This window comes from Caretta caretta, chromosome 1 (assembly GCF_965140235.1).
Source record: "Caretta caretta isolate rCarCar2 chromosome 1, rCarCar1.hap1, whole genome shotgun sequence".
Lineage (NCBI taxonomy): Eukaryota > Metazoa > Chordata > Testudines > Cheloniidae > Caretta > Caretta caretta.
Window position 1 is genome coordinate 31,415,282 of NC_134206.1, and position 24,737 is coordinate 31,440,018.

Genomic DNA, 24,737 nt, shown 5'->3' on the forward strand with positions numbered 1-24,737 from the left:
AAAAGCGGTGCACATGCCAAAAACCCAACCAACCAACCAACCAAAAACCAAACAATCAAGCAGACCTTTTGAAGGTCATTCTAAAATACCTTATTTTAAAGTAGAACCTTCATGCCGGGGGGGGGGGGGGGGAGAGGGAATTGTATCTATACCATACTAATTGAAAAGGTTGTTTCTGTCCTTTCTTTCTTTCATTTATCTGTGTCACTTCGCTCCATTTCAAAGGCATATGGCAATAGAGCCTTTTTATTGCCACCTTCAAGGAAATGCTTATCTTACATTTGTGATGTCAGTTACTTCCGTGGCAACAGATTGTGTGTATCGCTAGCATCACAATCTGGTGATGGTGCTGGAAAGGTAGCTGGCCTTAGAAGGGGAAAGCTCATAATTACTCTCCGATGGTTTACATATAGAAATGAGAATTCAAAACTTACTGGCAAACTGATTTTGTTTCTGTTTTCCCCAACACCCTTTTTGATGATGTAATAGATGATAGGGGCCAAATCCGTATTAATCCATTACAGAAACGATATGCTTTGTATATACAAAAATAGTTGCAATGTATATAAATTGCAACTACTTTTGTTCCATGTAGGAATGTTGTCATCTTGACAGGAACCTTGACACTCAGACACGTAGCTGCATGAACTGTACATTTGGAAGGGTATCACCATGTCTCAGGTGGTTACAGCTGAGAATACCAAATTCAGGACAATCTGCTAAGAAATAGGTCACACACACTCCAAACTGGTGGTTATTCTATCATTAGAGTTTACCAAACCAGCAACATAAATGAGCTTCTGTATCACCACGCTGGTTAACAAGAAGCCAAAACCACAGTCTCCTTATGCATTGCAGCCCTTGCCTCACCATCCAGGAACTTGGACTTTATGAGTGGTTACTGAAAACCAGTTTAACCATAATTAGTGTCCTTCCAATCCCAAGGGATCAGCCACTTAGCCCGGTCAGTATATAACTCAGATCTTACCCAATATTCATGCTGATGCCAATCCTTTAGTAACTAAATGTTAAAGGTTTAATGATAAAAGAAAAGAAGAAGAGATTAATAAATGGTTAATAGATCATATACATGCAAGTGATTTTCAGTGTTCATAGGTCAGGATCATAGCAGCGATGAAATAAATGGCTAGCTTGCAACAGGCTCTCTGGAATTATCCAAACAGATTGGGGGTCATCAGTCTTTGTTCAAGGCTTCCTTGTTAGAAATCCAGTCCAGAGAAAAGAAGCAGGAAATGAAAACAAAATGGAGATATCACAGTTGCCTTTTTATATCCTCTGCCATCTGCATGGAATTTTACTGTCCCAAATAAAGTCCACAGCCCCTGTTTGTGGAAACTTACTGGCCCAAGAGGGAGTCCAGGGTCACACGAGCACATCACATGTCCTTACATGGCTTGCTGACTCACAGGGGGGTGACCCTTGGTTCCTTCATGCCTGAGGCATCCACAGGAAGACCTCTGGGTGGGATGAGTTTCTTCTATGGCCCATTGTTAGAGTGAAGTGTCCTTAATGAGCTATCAACACACAGCTGTCTAGCCTCAAGGTAAATTCATCTAATTGGCGTCACCCAGAAATACAATACAGATACAAATACATTGCCAATTGTCAAAAGTTCAGATACAGAGATGATACATGGATAATCATACATGCTACATTGTAACTTTTCCATTGACACCTTACATGATACACAATTTCCATAAATCTTACACAAAGCGTAATAATGGTAACAACAGTGATATAAAATGGCCATCTTTGCTATACACAGCATCACAAAGAGATTTTGTGCATTTTATTGAGTGTCCACTGTCACTGTGGTGTGTTTCCGAACTATTTGAGAACAAATCATTGTATTATTGTAAGGTGTGTGTGTGTTGCAGTGATGTGAGTGATGAACAACACCTGAATCCCAAAGATTTCAAAGCAGAAGACAAGCAAATTTAAGGAAAAAAAGGGTGAGATTGCAATTGCTTCATCAGTTGCTTTTGCCAAATACCCTTTCTCTGACCCAAGGACCAGTTTAACAGCCACTTCTTCCTCCAAAATAAAAATCACTTCTGATAGTCACAGCCACAGCCACAGCCAGCTTGAGGTCTCTCAGTTCAGCCCTGTCATGAACTTGTACCTTTTCATCTATAAGCATGAGGAAATATGGCTGCTAGATTGGGCGCACACCAAACTGCCTGATTTTTAAATATGAAATACAATTCCAGGGAGCATTACTAGGTTATGAATAATTCTCAATGCCAACCTTGAGCTTCCACATTATCTAGACAGTAGAATAATATAACTCCTAATAGTCAATACATATTTGTGAAGATCAGCAACATTTTTGCTCGTGGGATCCTGCTTGAATTCAAGCCTTCAAGCTCTTTAAATAAGATGATCAATTTCAATGTGTGCAGAGTCAGGTAAAAAAAAATCTTTACCAAAGTGTAATGAAAGCATCCTTAGTCATCTAAATTTTATAATCAATAACTCTTTACCCTGCCATATAACATTGTTTTATCTTATTTTATTTAAAGGTAGGCCTTTGAGCTTAATTCAAAGTCCCCTAACTACAAAAGGCTTGGGATATATTGTTTCTGGTATACATTGAGGGTGTGCCTGTGACAAAGATGGACAGATAGTGAAAGCCATCTTTCCTCAACACAAAAATAATGTTATAGGCAACTTGTTGAGTGAAACAGAAGTGCTTCATAAAGACAGTGAAATGGCTTATTGCAATGGGAAGAGATTTACAGTACCATATGCATTCCATAAGGTGAACTACTCCAGTTAGTATTTACAGTTGTAGGGTAGACTAAACGGTTGTAGGGTAGACTAAACATAAACTCTAATCTTCAAGAACTGACCCCTGAAACAGCCCTCAAATGATCAGGAACAAGTTTAGAACTGACTTGTATGGCACAGAGCACAGTGCGATTATTTAACAAGTAGTAAATAAATTTAAATTCTAAAAAAGTGAAAAAATCCCAGTATTGCTAAAAATAACCACATAGGATTTTACAATACTTGAAGAAATGATCCAAAAAAATCAAGTCACACTAAAAGCTTGTCTACATGGAGAAGTTCAACTGATATAAGGGAGGGTATGAATTTAAAGTGCTATAGTTATACCAGTGTAACTCCCCATGTGGATATTTATTCCAATATAAGAGTGCCTTTTTTTCTTGTTTAGTTTATATTGCTTTGGAAGCAGTTTAAACTAAGCTAAAAAATGCCACTCTTATTCCAGAAAGTCCACGTTGGGAAATAAATAGCAGTATAACTATGTTGGTATAATTATACTGGTATAACTGAAGAAATCTCCCTTGTAGAATGCAACTTGAGACATGCCAGATAGTATTCTGGGGGGAGGAGGAAGGGCATGGGTTTAGCATTACTGGCAATGATCTGCTTTGATCTTTGAATTCACCACAGGGCATGTGCTGCTCACAGATAAACCTGGTTTATGGTTTGCTACAGTGAAGCAGCAAAATAAAGATAAATATTCTATGACCACTTTAAATTACAGATGTGTTTGGATTAGATAATGATAATACTTCACTCTTGCATAGTACTTTATATGTTCAAGGCACTATGTAAAGATTAATCTTCACAATCCCTCAATGAGGAAGTATTAGCCTCATTTTATAGCTGAGGAGGCGGAAGTAACTTTCTCAAGGACACACAGATCATGGAAGGGACAAAGTTAGAACTCAGGACTTCCTGACTCCTAATCATTGATCTCTATGCTGCTGCCTTTCCACTTAGATTATTCTTCATTAGCTCGTCATAAATTATAAATACTGTTTTCTGTGCATGGTGTGGTTATCCAGTATACATACAGAGTATCTGGGCTGCACTGAGACGGCAAAGAAACATTTCTTAGTGATGATTATGCCTCCATATTGCAGCAATGCCAATCTCTGCCTGAAGGACACAGGGCACAACTATCCTTAATGGGAATACTGCCTGTTACTGAAAGATTCAGTCATAGTTAATATTTCCACTGTAGCTGCAAGCCATAATTTCCATTTGAAATTATAGGTTGTGGCACTACCTGGCCAACTCAGAAATCAAATCATTCGTGTCATCACAGTATCCCCTCGTTCCTTTAAACTTTGAGGTTTGGAGTGATAGGGACAGCCTCAAGTCATAAAAATCCAGTTGTTCTCCACCTAGCATGTGACTGCTGATTTTAGATCATCAAGACCACGCCGGTATTTCAGACTGAGACAGTCTGCTGACCCTGTAATGTCAGTAGAATCATTATTTCCCTCATCCGTGCAGATCTCTTCCATTTCCCCTTCTCCCATTTGAATCCTAATGGTTCAGATAACATGAAACCTGAATCTGATGTACCCTTGGGTTTGGTTTAAAAAAAACCTGAGTATGGCTTTGCAAAATCAAATTCAAATCTGATCCTTCCTCCACCCAGCCTCTTTTACCAACATCCAGTGTTTCACTGGCATGTCTCCTGAAGTTATATGTTAACTTAGTAGACCTCATTTGACTTGTTGGATAACTTTATTTCATGAACAGTCATACGCACGTTCATTCCCAGGCACACATCTTTGGGGCATTGTGGTACACTGGAGTAGTCTACAATTCAGAGATAAAACCTGTAAATATATTCCAAATTAGATTTTCAAAGCAATTACTAATAAACAAAACCACCCATGAACTCTCTTGTGCTCATTTCAAAATCTACCTCTTCATCAAAGCTGATAAATCCTAACTGAGCTATATCAGGAAAGCAATTCGCTGAAACATCCACTAAGGCAGATACCTATAGCTTTTTGGGTCTTATTATATCAGTCAGGCAACTCTTTGAATAAAACTTTCGCTAAGTAGGGTAGGCAAATGCTTTTTAAGGAAGATAGAAAGAGATGTGACCTCTGCTTATTAGAAACTGATGATCATAAATCAGTGTACATAATAACCACAAATCAGTGCTCTTGGCACATCTCAGCATCCAGATACACATGAGAGCACACATTATAGCAGGTAATTCCATGCATTCCCATCAAATGTAGACTTGAAGCTACTGGCATATAATTAGCTACAGTCAGAGCTCACAAGCCTGCTCAGAAAACTTTGAACAGTGCAACAGAGAAAATGTAGTCGCAGCCTTCCATAATTCAACACACTCAATGGGACGCTATTAATTTAGCATTTATTTTTTTTAACATGAACTCCTAATGATTCAGGTATCTGATAGAGGAACACCCTTTGGACAGCACACACTAAAGTGTTTGTAAGCATTCCATTTGTAGAAGAGGTTTGTCAGAGTTCCTTTCCCACTCTAAACTCTAGGGTACAGCTGTGGGGATCCACATGAAAGACCCCCTAAGCTTATTCTTACCAGCTTAGGTTAAAAACTTCCCCCAGGTACAAACTTTGCCTTGTCCTTGAACAGTATGCTGCCACCACCAAGCGTTTTAAACAAAGAACAGGCAAAGAGACCACTTGGAGATGTCTTCCCCCAAAATATCCCCCCAAGCCCTACACACCCCCTTTCCTGGGGAGGCTTGAGAATAATATCCTAACCAATTGGTTACAAAATCATCAAAGACCCAAACTCCTGGATCTTGGAACAATGGAAAAATCAGTCAGGTTCTTAAAAGAAGGATTTTATTAAAAAAAAATAAAGATAAAAATCATCTCTGTGAAATCAGGATGGAAAATACTTTACAGAGTATTCAGATTCAAAACACAGAGGATCTCCCTCTGGGCAAAACCTTAAAGTTACAGAAAACAGGAATAAACCTCCCTCTTAACACAGGGAAAATTCACATAAAACAAAAGATAAACTAATCCTCCTTGCCTGGCTTATCTATACTGGTTGCAATATTGGAGACTTGGATTAGGATGGGTTGGAGAAGATGGATTTCTATCTGGCCTCTCTCAGTCCCAAGAGAGATCAACCACACAAACAAAGAGCACAAACAAAAGCCTTACCCTCCTCCCCTTATTGGTCCTTTGGGTCAGGTGCCAGCCAGGTTAGCTGAGCTTCTTAATCCTTTACAGGTAACAGGATGTTGCCTCTGGCCAGGAGGGATTTTATAGCACTGTTTACAGAAAGGTGGTTACCCTTCCCTTTATATTTCTGACAAGGTTAAATAAAGATTTTTTCTGCTCTGGACTTGATGGCTAATCTTTTCAGCAAGAGGGATTGGCAAACCCAGTGGAAACACCACCAGATGTGCTTAGATCGGGCTACTTCCCCCACCTCTGTGCTCTCCTACCTGCTGCTGGACTCTGCAGTAGCACCATAGGCCTTCCAACTTCTAACCTCCTCTCTGCTACCTAAAGAGAAAGCCCAGAGAGTGAAGAAACTGCCTGTCCTGTTGGTTCTGCCCCTCTCTGACCTGCATAGGTTTGTTGGTGTTTTTTGTTTTGTTTTGTTTTGTTTTTTGGGGGGGAGGGAAGAAGGGCTCTCTTGGCTCATAAATTCATATAGTCCACTGGTCCCAGGCAGATTCTGTGAGAGAGACAAACAGGCCTTCCTGGTCCCAGGTTTTATTCATTCCTGAGCAGGGCCACTCAGGAATTTTTTGATTAAACATTTTTTTTCTTTGGAAAATGCTGATTTGTCAAAACTGGAACTATTTGCTGGAGAGGGTTGGTTTTGATGAATTTCTTGTTTGAAATATATATATATATATATATAAAAATTGTTCAACTGCCCTGTTTGGATATTTTAAAACCAAGAAATTCAGTTCTTCAGTTCAAAACAACATTTAATTTTGATATTTAAGCTAATTATGGTAAAATGTAAAAGGCTGAAAATGAAATGAGACATTTTGAAATTATAAAAAATGAAATGTTTTGATGGACCCAAACCATTTTTTTCCAGATTATTAGTTCACAAAAAAAGTTTACAAGATTTTTGACTTGTCACCCTAATTTGGGACAGGAAGACCATTTCCCATCCAGCTCTACTCCTGAGCTCCATGTAGGAGCTAGAAAGTGAGGGGACTCCCAGCCACTCCTATGCTCCCATTGATTCCCTGGTGCATGTAGAGGTATGAGGAATAAAAAAGGGGAGCAGGTTCCCCAGCTGTCCACACCTTCTATGGCTCTCCAGCACCATTCAGGGGTCATCAGAAAAAGGGGACATTCTCTTGACCCCAAAATCTTAAAAGAGACACATCGCTGCTACAGTGTTATAGTAGAAACACTTTTCTGTAGGGCATGAAGGGGAGCATGTATATAAGCTCTCCCCTCCTTGGAGCAGTGTCTGACAATGATGTCTCCATGCTAGTGTACAAGACAGAAAATGAAATATAAATCAGGTAGTCACAGACAATACATAAAGTGCTGTCAAATGACCAAAAGAAGCATTTTTTTTAAATAGACAATTTTTTATTAACTTATTTCAGCTATAGAAATGTTAGGTGTGACTTGAAAACAATAGGACGTAACTTTGTTTTCCCAGATAGGTGTGTGATGTTTTTCAAGTTGAGTGTATCCCTTTTCAATATAAATATGGTTTGGTCCTTTTCTGTGTGAAACCAGGCATTTGAAATAAAATTAGTTATGTCACACATTTAACTCAAAACATGTTCATGGCTTTAACGCCCTGATCCAGCAAAACACTTCAGCAACACCTAACTTTAAGCACATACATTGTCCTATTGTTCCCCTGCTAATGCTGCCCCAAATGGTGCCAAATACAAGATTTTGTGGTATGGATGCCTATTTACTAGACCAGTTTCAGTTCATCCACACCTTTTGAACATTAAAATATTGTGTTAAAGGTGATCGTAAACTCTGCAATTTTTTTTTGTCTCTCTCTCACTTTTTCATTTTAATGTGTGCACTCTCCCTGACCGGTATTGCACTGCAGAGATGAATACCTGAATGGTTAAAATAAACAAACAGACTAAATCTCTTTTCTTTTTATATTCCTGCTGAAAACACTACTACTAATATATAAGCAAATGAGCGAAATGATTATGGGTAATTAGTTGATTCAGTAGCTGTAAGTAATTGTTTGACACTCATAAGCATTTTGTGGAAGATTATATTATCATTAAAACATATTTACAGTGTATTAGAAAACTCTTGGTGCAACTTAACCAAGCAAATTTCTCAACTCCTCTTAGAATAGAACCTTCATGGGGAGAAAATACTGGGTACTAAAGGGCTGTTTAACTTGGCGGAGGAAGGCATAATAAGAACCAATGGCTGGAAATTGAAGTGATATAAATTCAAATTAGAAATAGGGAAGAAATGGTTAACAGTAAGGCTGATTCGTCATTGGAACAAACTAGCAAGGGAGGTCGTGGACAGTGGATTGTTCATCTCTTGAAGTCTTTAGCTTGACAGTGGATGCCTTTCTGGAAGATATGCTTTAGTGAAACACAAATTATTGGGGTCAAGCCAGGAATAACTGGATCAAAATATGTGACCTGAGTTATGCAGGTGGTCAGATAAGATGATCTAATGGTCCATTCTTGCCTTAAAATCTATGAATCTGCAAAGAAGCCTTTTGAAACGCTCAGTTGGGATTTACTCTGCATTACATCACAGTGGAGGTATGTCTATTACTGTAATAACTAAAACAACTAGCCATTTAACCTATTAATAGAGCTCTTTACTTTTATGGTATGTTCTGGTCACAGATAGTCCACATTGTTGTTTGGTCTACTGTGAGATAATTGACTTCTTCATTGTACGGTTTTCGCTCAACATATACATCTATGTAATTTCAGATAGTGGACCCCCTGACAGTGGATATATTATACTTTGCTTTATGAGTAATGAAACATGCTACTTAGGATTTTTGTCATTTGAGGCTCCAAGTCTGTCAAATCTCTCACTTTGATCATTACTAAATTGAATTTGAAGGGTTTTATAAAGTTCCATTAAAACATTTTTAATTTTCCAGAATGATATTTTATTATTTTTAAAAAAAATATTTTAATAGCATAAACGTTGGTCAAAGTTTGGTTTCGGAGTTCATGAATTAAATATTTGCAAAATATATATTGGGGGAAAGAAAACCACTTCTTTTCTTTTAGCCAAAAGAAGGCATGAATTTAGAAATAATTTGTGTTTCCACCACAAGATTTTTACTTAAATATTTGTTTACAACATCAAAACCCCAAACACGGAATTATTGTGCAAGTGTGCATGCACCATAAAATGGGGACAGTGATACATCCCTATTTCACAGCAGTGTTGTGAAAACAAACTCAAAAATGTTTGTGAGATGCTCAGTTATTATTATGGTGGTGGCGCTGGCCACAGTCAGAAGAAAGGATACTGGGCTACATGGACCTTTGGTCGACCAAGTATGACCATTCTTATGTTTTTATGGCCTAAAAGAACCTAAACAGAAAGATAAAATGGATTGCCAACCAAAATGCAACTGACCAGCCTTGTCTCATAGTCCAGTCTGAGATAAATGCTCAATGTAAGCAAACAGCAGAAAGGATGAAAAATAAATCTAACAACAGTGGTAATACAAGTAAAGACATTTTTTTTTAAAAAATGTATTTCACATTGATATTTTCCCTTTAAACGCTTAAGTACTTCAGGGTGCATATTGAAAATCTTTTGTGTGTCATTGCAGGGGGATATATAACTCATACTGAGAAAATGTGGGGTCCAAGCTTGCATAATCCTTACTAATATAAATAGTTTTATTACACTAATGGGACTACTTGCATGAGTAAAGGATTGCTGGAAATAATCTGGTACAGTTTTGCATGTTGTTGATCTGAAAGGATTTTAAACTATCATAAAAGTACAAGCCCATACCATCTGTAGTTGATAAGCAATCCTGTGATTGTAAGATATTTGATAAATAGCTTTACCACATTTTAATACTACTCTATTTGCAAGAATAGACTGCCTCAGAGAGTAAGTTGTACCTGTTCCCCCAGCACAAGATGTAAAATAATATAATATACTGTTTCAGAGGAACAGCCGTGTTAGTCTGTATTTGCAAAAAGAAAAGGAGTACTTGTGGCACCTTAGAGACTAACCAATTTATTTGAGCATGAGCTTTCGTGAGCTACAGCTCACTTCATCAGATGTGTACCGTGGAAACTGCAGCAGACTTTATATACACACAGAGAATATGAAACAATACCTCCTCCCACCCCACTGTCCTGCTGGTAATAGCTTATCTAAAGTGATCAACAGGTGGGCCATTTCCAGCACAAATCCAGGTTTTCTCACCCTCCACCCCCCCACACAAATTCACTCTCCTGCTGGTGCTAGCCCATCCAAAGTGACAACTCTTTACATAATCAAGTCGGGCTATTTCCTGCATAGATCCAGGTTTTCTCACATCCCCCCCACCCCCATACACACACAAACTTGGATTTAAACTTGGAGAGTGGTCAGTTTAGATGAGCTATTACCAGCAGGAGAGTGAGTTTGTGTGTGTATGGGGGTGGGGGGGATGTGAGAAAACCTGGATCTATGCAGGAAATAGCCCGACTTGATTATGTAAAGAGTTGTCACTTTGGATGGGCTAGCACCAGCAGGAGAGTGAATTTGTGTGGGGGGGTGGAGGGTGAGAAAACCTGGATTTGTGCTGGAAATGGCCCACCTGTTGATCACTTTAGATAAGCTATTACCAGCAGGACAGTGGGGTGGGAGGAGGTATTGTTTCATATTCTCTGTGTGTATATAAAGTCTGCTGCAGTTTCCACGGTACACATCTGATGAAGTGAGCTGTAGCTCACGAAAGCTCATGCTCAAATAAATTGGTTAGTCTCTAAGGTGCCACAAGTACTCCTTTTCTTTTTATAATATACTGTTGTTTTCTTTATTTTATTATGTGCATATATGTGTAGTCTATATCCCTGCAGACAAAAGAACAATATCACTGGAGCATTAAAGTGGTAATTAATTAATGATTGAACTGAAAATATGTTTGTCCAAGAACAAGTAAACAGGCTCCAAACTCTTCTCTTTGGCTAATTTTTAAAATAATGTACTTAGCAAGTCTAACAAAATGCTTTCCTAAGGCAGGAAAGTGTTTTGAGCGTAAAATATGAGCAGGTGGCTAAGCAATGCATTTTGACTGAGTATAGTGGATTTACACTGAGGCTAACAACACCTTTTATTGATAATCTTCTCCCATCTGTTCTAATGATTTATTCATGTCAAGAAAAAGGCAGGTGAGAAGAGAGAATGGAAATAAATGGCAATACATATGTTCTGAATTGGGCTGTGATTGTGCAAACAGCATAAATGCTATTGTTAATGTTAAGGCAATTACTATCCTTTAAACATCATCTCTACCCTAGTATTATGGAGCATTCTTCCTTCAAACTAGAGGGGGACAAAATATTGATGACAAAATGCAAAACATCAGTTTTCAAGGGGAATATGCATTTCTACTGAAAGCTATGGAAGGTCATATCTTCTGTGATATTATGAGAAGAATTATACTTTTTGTTGACATTTCACACAGCACAATTTGAGGAGGTGTAAAATCCAGAATTTAACACCCAATATTTTGTATTTGAAATACCCTAAAATAAACCTTTTGAATTTCATGCAACCCTAATTCTGACCCCCAGTTTGTCAATTGGAATGTGAGGAACTGATTTTAAGTAATGGCAGACCACCATGATCATCATTAATTAAAGATCTCCTATTGAATCCATTCTTTGTGTTTCAAGATCTACTCACTGTTTTTTCCCCCTCTAAGGCTTTGTAAGGGAATGGAGGTAAGAAGGAGCCACTCAGATACCAGGTGGCAGGTAAAATGATGCTGGACATGGAAAGGAAATGGAAATAAGTATCAGCAGACACTAGTGCGGCAGTAGAGTGAGTGTAACATTATAGACATTACAGCTGCATAGATCTATTAGCTAAGTAATAATAAATGCTTAATATTTGTACAGCACTTGAAGATTTAAAACACTATAGAAAACCTAAGCAATTTATCTAAACATTTACCGCACCCCTCTGGCATAGGTGTTCTCTATTTTTGATATGAGGAAACTGAAATAAATAGAGGCCTAGAGTAAACGGTGTGTTTTAAAAATTTGTTACCTAAAATGTTTTAACAGACATGTTTTAAAACTGTAGTATAGACAGGGCAAGTTGTATTTTGACATGTGTTAGTTGATGGAAGTGAACCATGGGGAAAAGCTGCACATGTCAGTAGCATTAGAATTCAGAAGACTGATTCAGCACTGCACTCCTAGTGCAAAATCTTGAGAACTGGTTGTAATGCACTATCAAATCAGACTGGTGGTCCTCTGTACAGGTGTAAATAATATGTGGTGTAAGTCAGTGGAGAATCTGACTCCTTTTCTAGACTAGGAAAATGAGGTGTGTTAAGCAACCATACTAGCTAATATGTGTTAATTAACTCCTTTAAACCCCAATTAGCACCTAATGTAGACAAAGACAAGTGTTTAAAGATATATTAGCTGCTTGTGGAGTTCTAAGGTTGATCTTGACTGGCTAAAATGTTTTTAAAACCACTGCCTTTGTCTACAAGAGATGCTAAGTGGAAGTTCAAGAACCTGTTAACATGTGTTAACTACCGCACTTTCCTACTGTAGACAAAGTCGAAGTTCCATGCTTGTTTTGCTAGACCAAACTGCTGGATATTTTACTAATAGGCCATGCACCTGATTCACCTGTCAATGTAGGAAAATTCTTTATATTGTAGAGCTATGACTAGCAAAGTTTTAAATATCTCAAGGGACAGATCTTCCTTCACTTCCCACAGGAGACTGATTCTTCCTTAAGGTAATAGAGTTCATAGTTGCAAAGATTTGTTCCATAATATTTAACCTATATTTTACTTTTCTTAATTTCATCCTATTACTACCATTTTATACTATCTGTATAACACAAAATAACATAATTATCCCTTGAGTATGTATGCCTTTTGAGTATTTTTAAATGATTATCATGTCCCTAACCCCATAGTTATCATTTAGAAGGCCTCATTCTCTGCTCATTTACATCGGTGTAGGTCCAGAGTAATAAAGTCAACAGCCTTACTCCAGTGAATGAGACTTAAAACATTTTCAAAAAGTTTTCTTCCCGAGTCTGTCCCTTAAATCCTTAATCACTTTTGTTGCTCTTTCCAGAACTCCCTCCCTCTTGTCTATATTTCTCTGATACTGAGTTGAAATCTTCGTTTCTGAAACATCTCATTGCAATTCCATGACTAATTTGCTGTCTTCTGTCACCCGTAGGTGAGTAGAATTAGAGGGAAAGGAAATCTGGAACATTTTAAGGATGAGATTAAGGTAAATTTATATAGAAGAGTGCTGGAGAAGAAAGTAACATAAAGTGGAATTAGATGCAGACCTCTGGGTCAAAAAAGAAATAATTGGTCCTGAGGAACAGGCAAGTTATCTGGGAACAAAGAACAGAGACAACTCATAGAAGAAAGAGTGAGAGAAAGTGAGATAAATCTGAGAAATGAAGCAAAAGGCACACGAGAGCCTCTTAGAAAAGTGCAGCGTGGGGGGGCAGTGAGAATTAAGAAGAGAGAGATGAATTTTGGAGCATTGTTGAGCCAGGAACAGAAGAGGGTGTCTAGTGCCTTGTCCATAGGGCCTAAAAGCAGAGAGGAGAAGGGAACTGGGTCTTAGAAGCATTTTATCCATTGTCTTGTCAAAATCCCAGACTGAGATTTCTGGCGCAGGGACTGTCTGCATTGTATTTGATTGTGCAGTGCCTAGCATAGTGTTGCCAACCTCGAGAGATCAAAAATCATGACTCAGAACCCCTCAAAATCAAGAGATTAGCCCAAGAAACCATGATTTTTAATCTTTTTTAACTCCCCTCTTTTCCACTTTCAATGAGTATGAAAATTACAGGTTGAAAATTCAACCTTTAATGTCCACAGACATGCACGACTCTCCCGGGCTGCTGAGGTGGAGACTCCACATTTCTTCTCTTCACCCCTATGATAGGGGAACTGCCATCCATTTTCTACTACTGTCTTGATGCAGCAGCAACAATTCTCTGCCTCCTGCTGTTAAGGTACATACCTGAAGGCAGGGCAAGTCTGTGTCCTTAGCCCCCAGGTTCTCACACAGAGCTCTGCCCAGCCCTGAAAATCATGGGATTGGAGGAGCTTCTCTCATCATCACAACATATCTTCCAGCAGATGCCAAAATCCCATGATTTAGGATTGAGAGTTGGCAACACTGGTGTCCCTTACCCACTGCTCACCCCCAGCTGAGGAAGCTGCCATTCTGTCCCTTCCAGCTCCCACTCTCATCACTGTCCTTTGCCTCCCACCTGCTTCCCCATATCACCCTGCACCCTATTCCCCTGCAACACCTAAATCTGCCTCCTGTTCCCATTCTTTCTCCCCATCCACCATTCACAGTGTCTCTGCTCCTCCTCACAGTCCCTGTGTCCTGTCCAGCCCCTTCCCCCGAACTATAGAGTGGCAGCCATTTTGCCTCTAGGGATGACTTCAATCTCACTGAAAACCATGGAAGCCAACTTTGTGAAGGGCAACCTAACGTCCATATAGACAGGCTGTAAGGAAATGGCAGGCATCTTTCTGGCTTCTGCCTCAATGAGAGTAATAGGAGATGGTGGCCATTTTGAATAAAGGAAAATGTATGAGTTGGCAGCCTTTCATCACGTGTTCACGTTTCTTAATCACTGACCGGGGCCTCTAGGAGTCTTTCACGCTACAAATAATGCATTTTTAAATTGTGATGGAGGCCACAGAGTGGAGAGTGAGATAGATGAAGCCCTGAGGAATACAGCCAGCTCTAAAAAAGAGATGGGAAGGGACCAAGAGAAGTGCTAATTGATCCTACACTATTGTGTCCATCTAGGAGCTGTAATTGCTACATTTAGGAGCTGGGAACATGACATCCTGTGTTTGTTTAAAGGTAGAAGGAAAATCATTTTGTTATTTGCTACTTCATTAAGCAAAGCAGTTGATTAGACAAGCACAAGCTGTGTTAAATCAGGTATCATAAAGTTGGCTTACGAAGTAAAGAAATACAAATTGCTCTTCATGATGGAGTGAGTCTTGGAAGCTCTGAGTTCTCGTAAATGTGTTGGTTTTATTGAAGAAATAAAATGTCAAAACAGCCACCAACAATACAGCTGAGTACAGGAAAGATGACACAATGTGTATCTGTACTTCAAGTACATATTACCATATCTCATCAGCATCATAGTAAAATGGCATTCAGGACAATCAGAGTAATGCAGTTCCATGGGCCATTAAATACAGGGTACTCTAGAGGAGGGGGTCAAGTTCTACACAGAGGCTACTTCTGCACTCAGGTTCTGGGGCTATCTTAATTCTTCCCCCTAAAAGGACTGTAAAGACAGCCTGTGGGAATTCTCCAATCTCAGTCCGGCTCTGTAATTCCAGGGGAGGGAGGAGCTTGCTTAGAGGTTGGAGAAGCCCACCAGCATCTCACTCCACTGACTGCAGTTGAAAATGTTGCAGTGAAGGAGCTGGATGCTACCAGGCTTTCTCCTTCCCTTCTCACCCCACCCTATGCTGCTTTCTCTGTTCTGCTTGCCACGAGGAGAGAAGAGAGAAAAGAAAGCCATCTCCCATAATGGTTTTCTGTTTGCTTAAAGAAATAATGGAGGGGAGGAGATTTAATTAGTTGGATTTATACCCCTTAGTCCTTCAATGTCAATGGTAAGGAATCGGTGGGAATTTATTTAAAAAAAAGCAGTCTCTACTGAATAGAATCAATTACTGAACCTGAAGGATTTTGTCTCTTGGAAAAGACAAGGGAATTTCTGGGCCTTGTTCTCCTCTCCTTTCCATATCCCTGTTGCCACAGAATTTTCTCCAGTGTTACAACATCTCCTCACTAAATACAACAATTTTTCAGTATTTCATAGTCACATTTATATTTCTAGTCTCAATGATAACTGCTAAATTACAGCATTGCACATGCTCAGCAACTTAAAATATTAACAAAATACATCCAGTGTGATACATATGGCAATTCCTGCAACATCCTTGAAAGACCTTAGGGTATTAAGTTTATGTATTATTCTGGGCTGGGATTGTATGTACCCTATCTAGAGGGCAGATGTGACAGATGTAAGACCTGGGAGTTCAAAAGACTGTACTGAAAATGTGCCACACAAGTATGGACTTTTTAGATCATAAGTGTTAAGTGGATTTCCTGGGGAACCCCTAAGGAGAGATTAATGCAAATTCCCAAACTCTGGTATTGCAAAAACCCAAACTTTTGAAGCTATGCCCTGAAGAGAGGATCATTGTCTGCTGATCATTTGTTACAGAAGGCCAAGATGAAAGGCCTGAGGTATATAAAGAAATGGCTAATCTGCCCACTCTCTGTTCTGCTTCTGGATCTAAAACAGATGAAATTATAAGTAGGGGAAAACCTGGCAGTGGGTTTTGCAGCACTAAAACCTACCAGAGCACTAGGCTGGAGTCGGTTATGACCTCTGGTAAGCATGCTAGATTTTTAAATGTTTAATGTTTTCTCTGTAATGATTTTACCTTGAGAATAAAAGTGCTTGCTTAGAAGGAGCTGTGTGGCAGCTTATAACTGTGGGCAATATACTGGTCAGAGCCCTCAAAAAGAAAGCACAGCACAAGTGCTGGCCTTTCAGCCAGTCTGGACTGTTGAAGCAATCACAATGGAAGGCAGTGAACAGTGTAGCCTTAAAATCCCCAGACAGGAGGGAGTGAGATAGGGTCTCCACCCAAGAGAGGTGACGGCTGGGAGACAGAATCCTAAAATGGGTTCCCTTGGTGGACCACAGAGGGGGAATACAGGTCCAGCTGCCCAGAACTGTGACATCCAGTCTCTTAATGTGCCATTCATCTCAGTACTGAAGGGAAGAAGGAAAAGATTTCGGGCAACAAGACCAGGAAGAATGGGCTCCACCTAAACCAAAATGGACCCAGACTGCTGGCACTAAACATTAAAAAGGTTGCAGAGCAGTTTTTAAACTAAGAAATGGGGGAAGCCGATTGCTGCAGAGGCGCACATGGATCGGATAGAGACTTCTCTTAGAGGAGAGTCTATTGATAGAGATTCTCTAGGTTTTAGTCAGGAGGAGGGGATGGAAGAGGATAAAGTATGGGCCAGATCAGACGAGAAACATTCACATCAAGAATCTGACACATCAGAAGAGGGCAGACAAATAAACAGTGACAAGTTTTTAAAGTGCTTGTACACAAATGCTAGAAGTCTAAATAATAAGATGGGTGAATTAGAGTGCCTCATGTTAAAGGAGGATACTGATATAATAGGCAACACAGAAACCTGGTGGTTGAGAACAATCAATGAGACACAATCATTCCAGGGTACAAAATATATCGGAAGGACAGAACAGATCTTTGGGGGGAGGGGCAGGGGGGAGGGCAGGAGTGGCGCTATATGTGAAAGAAAATGTAGAATCAAATGAAATAAAAATCTTAAATGAATCCACACGTTCCATAGAATCTCTATGGATAGTAATTCCATGCTCTAATAAGAATATAACAGTAGGGATCTATTATCGACCACCTGACCAGGACAGTGATAGTGACGATGAAATGCTAAGGGAGATTAGAGAGGCTATCAAAATAAAAAACTCAATAATAGTGGGGGATTTAAATTATCCCAATATTGACTGGGTACATGTCACCTCAGGATGAAATGCAGAGACAACATTTCTCAATACTTTAAATGACTGCTTCTTGGAGCAGCTGGTACAGGAACCCACAAGGGGAGAGGCAACTCTCGATCTAGTCCTGAGTGGAGCACAGGATCTGGTCCAAGAGGTAACTATAACAGGACTATTTCCACGTGGAAATAATGACCATAATATAATAACATTTAACATTCTTGTGGTGGGAAGAACACCTCAACAGCCCAACACTGTGGCATTTAATTTCAGAAAGGGGAACAATGCAAAATGAGGAAGTTAGTTAAACAGAAATTAAAAGGTACGGTGACTAGAGTGAAATCCCTGCAAGCTGCATGGACACTTTTCAAAGTCACCATAATAGAGGTTCAACTTAATTGTATACCCCAAATTAAAAAACACATTAACAGAACTGAAAAAGAGCCACTGTGGCTGAAAACAACCATGTAAAAGAAGCAGCGAGAAATAAAAAGGCATCTTTTAAAAAGCGGAAGTCAAATCCTAGTGAGGTAAATAGAAAGGAGCATAAACACTGCCAAATTAAATGTAAAAATGTAATCAGAAAAGTCAAAAAGGAGTTTGAAGAACAGCTAGCCAAAAACTCAAAAGGTAATAATAAAATGTTTTTTAAGTACATCAGAAGTAGGAAGCCCGCTAAACAACCAGTGGGACGCCTGGACGATTGAGATACAAAAGGAGCATTTAAAGACGATAAAGTCATTGCAGAGAAACTAAATGAATTCTTTGCTTCAGTCTTCATGGCTGAGGATGTTAGGGAGATTCCCAAACCTAAACCGTCTTTTGTAGGTGACAAATCTGAGGAATTGTCACAGATTGAAGTGTCACCCGAGGAGGTTTTAGAATTAACTGAGAAACTTAACAGTAACATCACCTGGACCAGATGGCATTCACCCAAGAGTTCTGAAAGAACTCAAATATGAATTTGCGGAACTATTAACTATGGTTTGTAACCTGTCCTTTAAATCAGCTGTTGTACCCAATGACTGGAAGATAGCTAATGTAACACCAATATTTAAGAAGGGCTCTAGAGGTGTTCCTAGCAATTACAGACTGGTAAATCTAATGTCAGTACCGGGCAAATTAGTTGAAACAATAGTAAAGAATAAAATTGTCAGACACACAGACGAACATAAATTGTTGCGCAAAAGTCAACATGGTTTCTGTAAAGGGAGATCACGTCTTACTAATCTATTAGAATTCTTTGAGGGAGTCAACAAACACGTGGGTTAGGGGGATCTAGTGGACATTATAATCTACTTAGATTTCTATAAAGCCATTGACAAGGTCCCTCACCAAAGGCTCTTACGTAAATTAAGTTGTCATGGGATAAGAGGGAAGATCCTTTCATGGAACTGGTTAAAAACAGGGAACAAAGGGTAGGAATAAATGGTAAATTTTCAGAATGTAGAGGGGTAACTAGTGGTGTTCCTCAAGGGTCAGTCCTAGGACCAATCCTATTCAACTTATTCATAAATGATCTGGAGAAAGGGGTAAACAGTGAGTGGCAAAGTTTGCAGATGATGCTAAAGATAGTTAAGACCAAAGCAGACTGTGAAGAACTTCAAAAAGATCTCACAAAACTAAGTGACTGGGCAACAAAATGGCAAATGAAATTTAATGAGGATAAATGTAAAGTAATGCACATTGGAAAAAATAACCCCAACTATACATACAATATGATGGGGGCTAATTAAGCTACAACTAATTAGGAGAAAGATCTTGGAGTCATTGTGGATAGTTGTCTGAAAACGTCCACGCAGTGTGCAGCAGCAGTCAAAAAAGCAAACAGGATGTTAGGAATTATTAAAAAGGGATAGAGAATAAGATGGAGAATATCATATTCTTAGTGGTCTCCTCATCTCAAAAAAGATATACTGGCATTAGAAAAGGTTCAGAAAAGGGCAACTAAAATGATTAGGGGTTTGGAAGGGGTCCCATATGAGGAGAGATTAAAGAGGCTAAGACTTTTCAACTTGGAAAAGAGGAGATTAAGGGGGGATATGATAGAGGTATATAAAATCATGAGTGGAGTGGAGAAAGTGAATAAGGAAAAGTTTTTTACTTGTTCCCATAATATAAGAACTATGGGCCAACAAATGAAATTAATCGGGAGCAGGTTTAAAAGAAATAAAAGGAAGTTTTTCTTCACTCAGCGCACAGTCAACCTGTGGAACTCCTGGCCTGAAGAGGTTGTGAAGGCTAGGACTATAACAAGGTTTAAAAGAGAACTGGATAAATTCATGGAGGTTAAGTCCATTAATGGCTATTTGCCAGGATGGGTAAGGAATGGTGTCCCTAGCCTCTGTTTGTCAGAGGGTGGAGATGGATGGCAGGAGAGAGATCACTTGATCATTACCTGTTAGGTTCACTCTCTCTGGGGCTCCTGACATTGTCCACTGTTGGTAGACAGGATCCTGGGCTGGATGGACTTTTGGTCTGACCCAGTATGGCCATTCTTGTGTTCAGGGAAAAGGAGTGATGCTTGAGTATATTTTTTTTCCCTCAGGGAACAAAGTTAATATTTTTTTAAATGAGGCACGGTTACCTGACATTAGCCAATTCCTTTTTAATTTGTATAATGGACATATGATCTGTTTAAAGTACAATAATGTCTCCTAAGGGAAAACTTTTATTTTCCAGTCCTAAATGTATTGAAAAACTCAAGCTTTCCCAGGGTCCATAAACCCTTTAGTTATTTACAAATAGCTAAAGGTTGTAGTTGATATTTCCCAGGGATGGAATGAAATGACACAGCTTTATTTGCTTAAGCCTACAGTATCTGGACAGTACTTGACATTTCCAGTTCTATGAGGAAGCTTTGTACGAGTGTTTGCTAAGTTCATTTTATACCTTATGCCTACAGTACAGTTGGTTTATCCCCTAATTCTGTGATCATTCAAAAACTTTGGACAATGTCTTGAACTGCAAAACCTGTTATATATCTCTGCATAAAAATAATGCTCAGGGCCAGATGGCTGTCCCATCACAAAAAAAAACCCACAGAAGGGGCCAGGACGGAGAGAGTTTCAATTACAAAAGTGGGGCTTGTGGAAGAAGCAGAGCCTATACTACATCTAGGGGTATGTCTACACTGCAGTTAGACCTCCATGGCTGGCCTGTGCCAGCTACTCTGGCTTGTGGAGCTCAGGCAGTGGAGCTGTTTGATTGTAGTCTAGACTTACAGACTCAGGCTGGAACCTGGGCTTTAGGACCCTGCAAGGTGCGAGGGTCCCAGAGCTCGGGGTACAGTCTGACCCCAGACTGACCCCCGAATCCTGTAGCCTGAGTTCAAATCAGCTAGTACAGGCCAGCTGCAGGTTTTTAATTGCAGGGTAGACATGCTCTAAGAGAGTGTAGTTGTCAGGATATTAGAGAGACAAGGTTGGTGAAGTAATATCTTTTTTATGGACCAACTTCTGTTGGTGAAAGAGACAAACTTTTGAGCCATACACCTGAAGAAGAGCTCTGTGTGGCTCAAAAGCTTGTCTCTCTCACCAACAGACTTTGGTCCAATAAAAGATATTACCTCACGCACCTTGTCTCTCTAATACCCTAAGAGAGTCATTAAAGTGGAGGCCCTGCTTCCACCAGTTCCCTGTAAGTATGGCTTCACTGAAGCTGTACTGCCAGGAACTTCCCTTCCCACAGATATTCCTAGCACCTCAGCCTTAGGAGGAGGGAGGGTTTCCCAGCATAGATTGGGTTTCACAGGAAAGAGGAAATCCTTTAAAGCAGCCGTGTGTTTAACAAATAAACACTCACGGTGTTTCAGGGGTGGGAAAGAAAACCGCAAACACACACATTCTCTCTGCACTGGTTAGCAGATGAAGTATAAATTGTTTTTTTGGAAGAAATGAAAGTGCAATTCTTCATTTGGCAGTTTTCATGCTGAGCATCTTCTAAAATCTTCCAAACATAAATAAAATTTCATGGTCTTTTTCTTTTCCCTTGGACACTCTCAACCAGCTTATCTATCGTCTCTAGGGTAACTGTACTATACTTAAAAAGAAAAGGAGTACTTGTGGCACCTTAGAGACTAACCAATTTATTTGAGCATGAGCTTTCGTGAGCTACAGCTCACTTCATCAGATGTTTACCGTGGAAACTGCAGCAGACTTTATATACATACAGAGAATATGAAACAATACCTCCTCCCACCCCACTGTCCTGCTGGTAATAGCTTATCTAAAGTGATCAACAGGTGGGCCATTTCCAGCACAAATCCAGGTTTTCTCACCCTCCACCCCCCACACAAATTCACTCTCCTGCTGGTGCTAGCCCATCCAAAGTGACTTGTGTTCTTTGTCTGCCTATACTGAAATCAATAAAATAGAACTCTGTTTGTTGGGCCAGAGCTGTAATATCATTATTCAATCCGCTAGCAGTTCCCTATTTGAATCAATAAAAGGCCAAGAGGTCTTGACAAGCTATATTTTTTCTAATATTGATCTTGGTGACCAAGCTGGTGCCCTAGAGTCTAACCATTGATTTTAAAAGAGAGAGTTGTCAAGTTGGACACCAATTTTGTGCTATTAAACACATCAGGATTTGTAATTAAAGAAAATGTCAGGCTGTCATATTTTACAAGACTGGCAAGAGAGAGCTTTTCAGAGACATGCGAGCAAATTAAAAGGTGCAGATGTGCTGAAGATATACGTATTGTGAATATATATTCTGTGTAAATAGACTTTGTTGAAATCCAAATCAGACTGAATAACTTTCCATAGAGCATGGGCATTGCCGGCCTTCAGTGTCCCAAGGATTTAAGAATTTAGGGAAGTAATCTGATTCATGGACTTCATTAAATGAACTGTTTGTTTTAAGATTAAATTACATTAATTTTACCCTCTCACTGAAAAAGCAGCAATTTAGTCACTGCAAATCTTATTCTGTCTTAATGCTCCAGAGTAATCTATGTGAGTTTCAGACAACTGTATCGTTCGTCCTACTATGATTTCTGATGTTCCAGATAATGGTTGCTAGTTCTCTGTTACCTTATGTAAGATCTAATATGCAATGGAGCTTGTGATTGAGTTCTGGAGCAACCCACAGTCCATTCTGGATTCAAGAACATATACGTGACTGGGAGGCAGGCTATAGCAGTGCTCCTGAGGGCCCCTGGGTATGTATAGGGATCCTAATGTACTTATCCCAAAATTCTGATATATTTATACTGACGTGTGTATTAGAAGATGGCAACTACCAGCACATAGGAAGCTTGATTGATATTGAGGATAAAGGTACTTTAAGGTGTAATCTAAATTTTAAATATACCTAGTGTGATTTTTGAACAGGTGTATTGTTTTCCTGGCAGAATCTCTGTTTTCAAGCTGTTTGTTTTAAATTTCAAATACAGCCATTAATGCTACATTATTTTACTAATGAATCCCATATTGTTATGTATATTTTGGTATTAAATTATGGGTTGGTGCCCCCTTGTATCAGGTGCTATAAATACATAATAAGGGAGAACTCATGCCTCCGGGAGATAATAAACTAAATGAACAAGACACAAAAAGGACAGGGGAAAGGAATTACAGCTAGGACACTAAGGCACAGAGGAATTAATGGCTAGACTTTCAAAACTGCCCAGCTTCCATTTAAGCACTAAAATAAATCACCAGATTTTCAAAAAAGGGCAGAATGGGTGTTGCGCTCTGGAAAAGTGGCCATAAGCGCTACTGAGCTCTTCTTAAAATCTGACTCCACTTGTGTGTGATGATGAACATTTAATTATCTGGCCCCATGTGATTTGTCCAAGGTCACCCAGGGGACCTGTGTCAGAGCCAAGAACTGAAGTGCTTACCTACATGACCTTGTTGTACAGACTAAGGGGGTGTGAATTGCAATGCACAACAGAGTGCTGCAATGTAACTCCCCAGTATGGCTTCTGCTAGCACAAACTGAACGGTACCTTGTTTGCATTAACATAGTCCTGTTGGCAACACGAACTAGGTTGTTGGATCATATTAAAGAAGTTCTGTATTAAAATCACAAATAAGTTTGATTCCCCATAGTTTAAATTCCAGGGTATTACTAATTAAGAGGTCTCTTGGTTTTTGGTACTGTTTCTCTCCCTCTATGTGTGAAACTTGCAAGCTGCTAATTGCGTTAGTACGGTCTAAGACAGAGTCTGTTCTCAAAGCAATTCACACAGAGAGAGACTCAAAGCAATACTCTGTAACAACAGAAACAGCACCCAGAGACTCCCTGCCCTTTTGTTGTATTAACAATTGTGATTAAAATAGAGATAGAGGATGTTTGTGGATGGATGCTTGGTGTGGATAATAACTGAATGATCAGGGAGGTACCAGCCTAAGAATCCAGTGTCCATCGGCTAAAGAAGGCGTCAAGTGGAAATAACCAGAGGACCCCCAGAGGGCAGACTGGAATCCACCCAACAGCCTCAAGAATGGGAGAACCAAAGAACAAGATAACACCTAGCAGCATGGAGCCGTCAGGAATGTGCTATCTGCTGATTGATTCAGCAACAGCGTGATGAAGCAATTCCCACAGACTGGCCTAGGAATAAATTCCTATAAAATTAGACTCTAGAAAGTGAGAACTAAGGGGGGGGGGGGTGTCTGATTCTGCAAATCAACTTCCAGGAGCATCAGATGAGCATCTGACAGGGCCCTGCTCCCTCCTCATATCCAGGCCACCTGGCCAGTGGCTTGGCATGAGCAACTCTAAGGCTGGTAACTATGATAACAACCTTGCAGAACCTCTGTGTGTGTGTGTGTGTATGAATGAATATGTGAATAAATATGAGATTGAATGGAATGTTATAACTATAACTAACTGCTTACCATGATTCTTTCTGTATTCACAATAAATGTGGTATTTTGCCTTTTCCCCTTTAATAAGATCCTGCTGGTTTTTAATTTATTGGTACAACACTAGCACAAACTGAACGGTACCTTGTTTGCATTAACATAGTCCTGTTGGCAACATGAACTAGGTACCTTTTAGTTTGTGCTAGCAACATCCAGTTACAGTGCAGCACTTTGTTGAGCATTGCAATTCACACCCTTTTAGTCTGAACTATAGTGCCATGTAGACAAGCCTTACAATGTAGTCCCTGCCCCCAAAGGATTCTTGTTTTT

General features: G+C 39.5%; 1 protein-coding gene across 5 annotated transcripts in view; it reads left to right on the top strand.

The window, feature by feature from the left end:
- CNTN5 (contactin 5) overlaps nucleotides 1-24,737 on the top strand; it is a 982,104-nt gene that overhangs the window by 262,783 nt on the left and 694,584 nt on the right. The gene's annotated exons all lie outside the window — the stretch shown is intronic.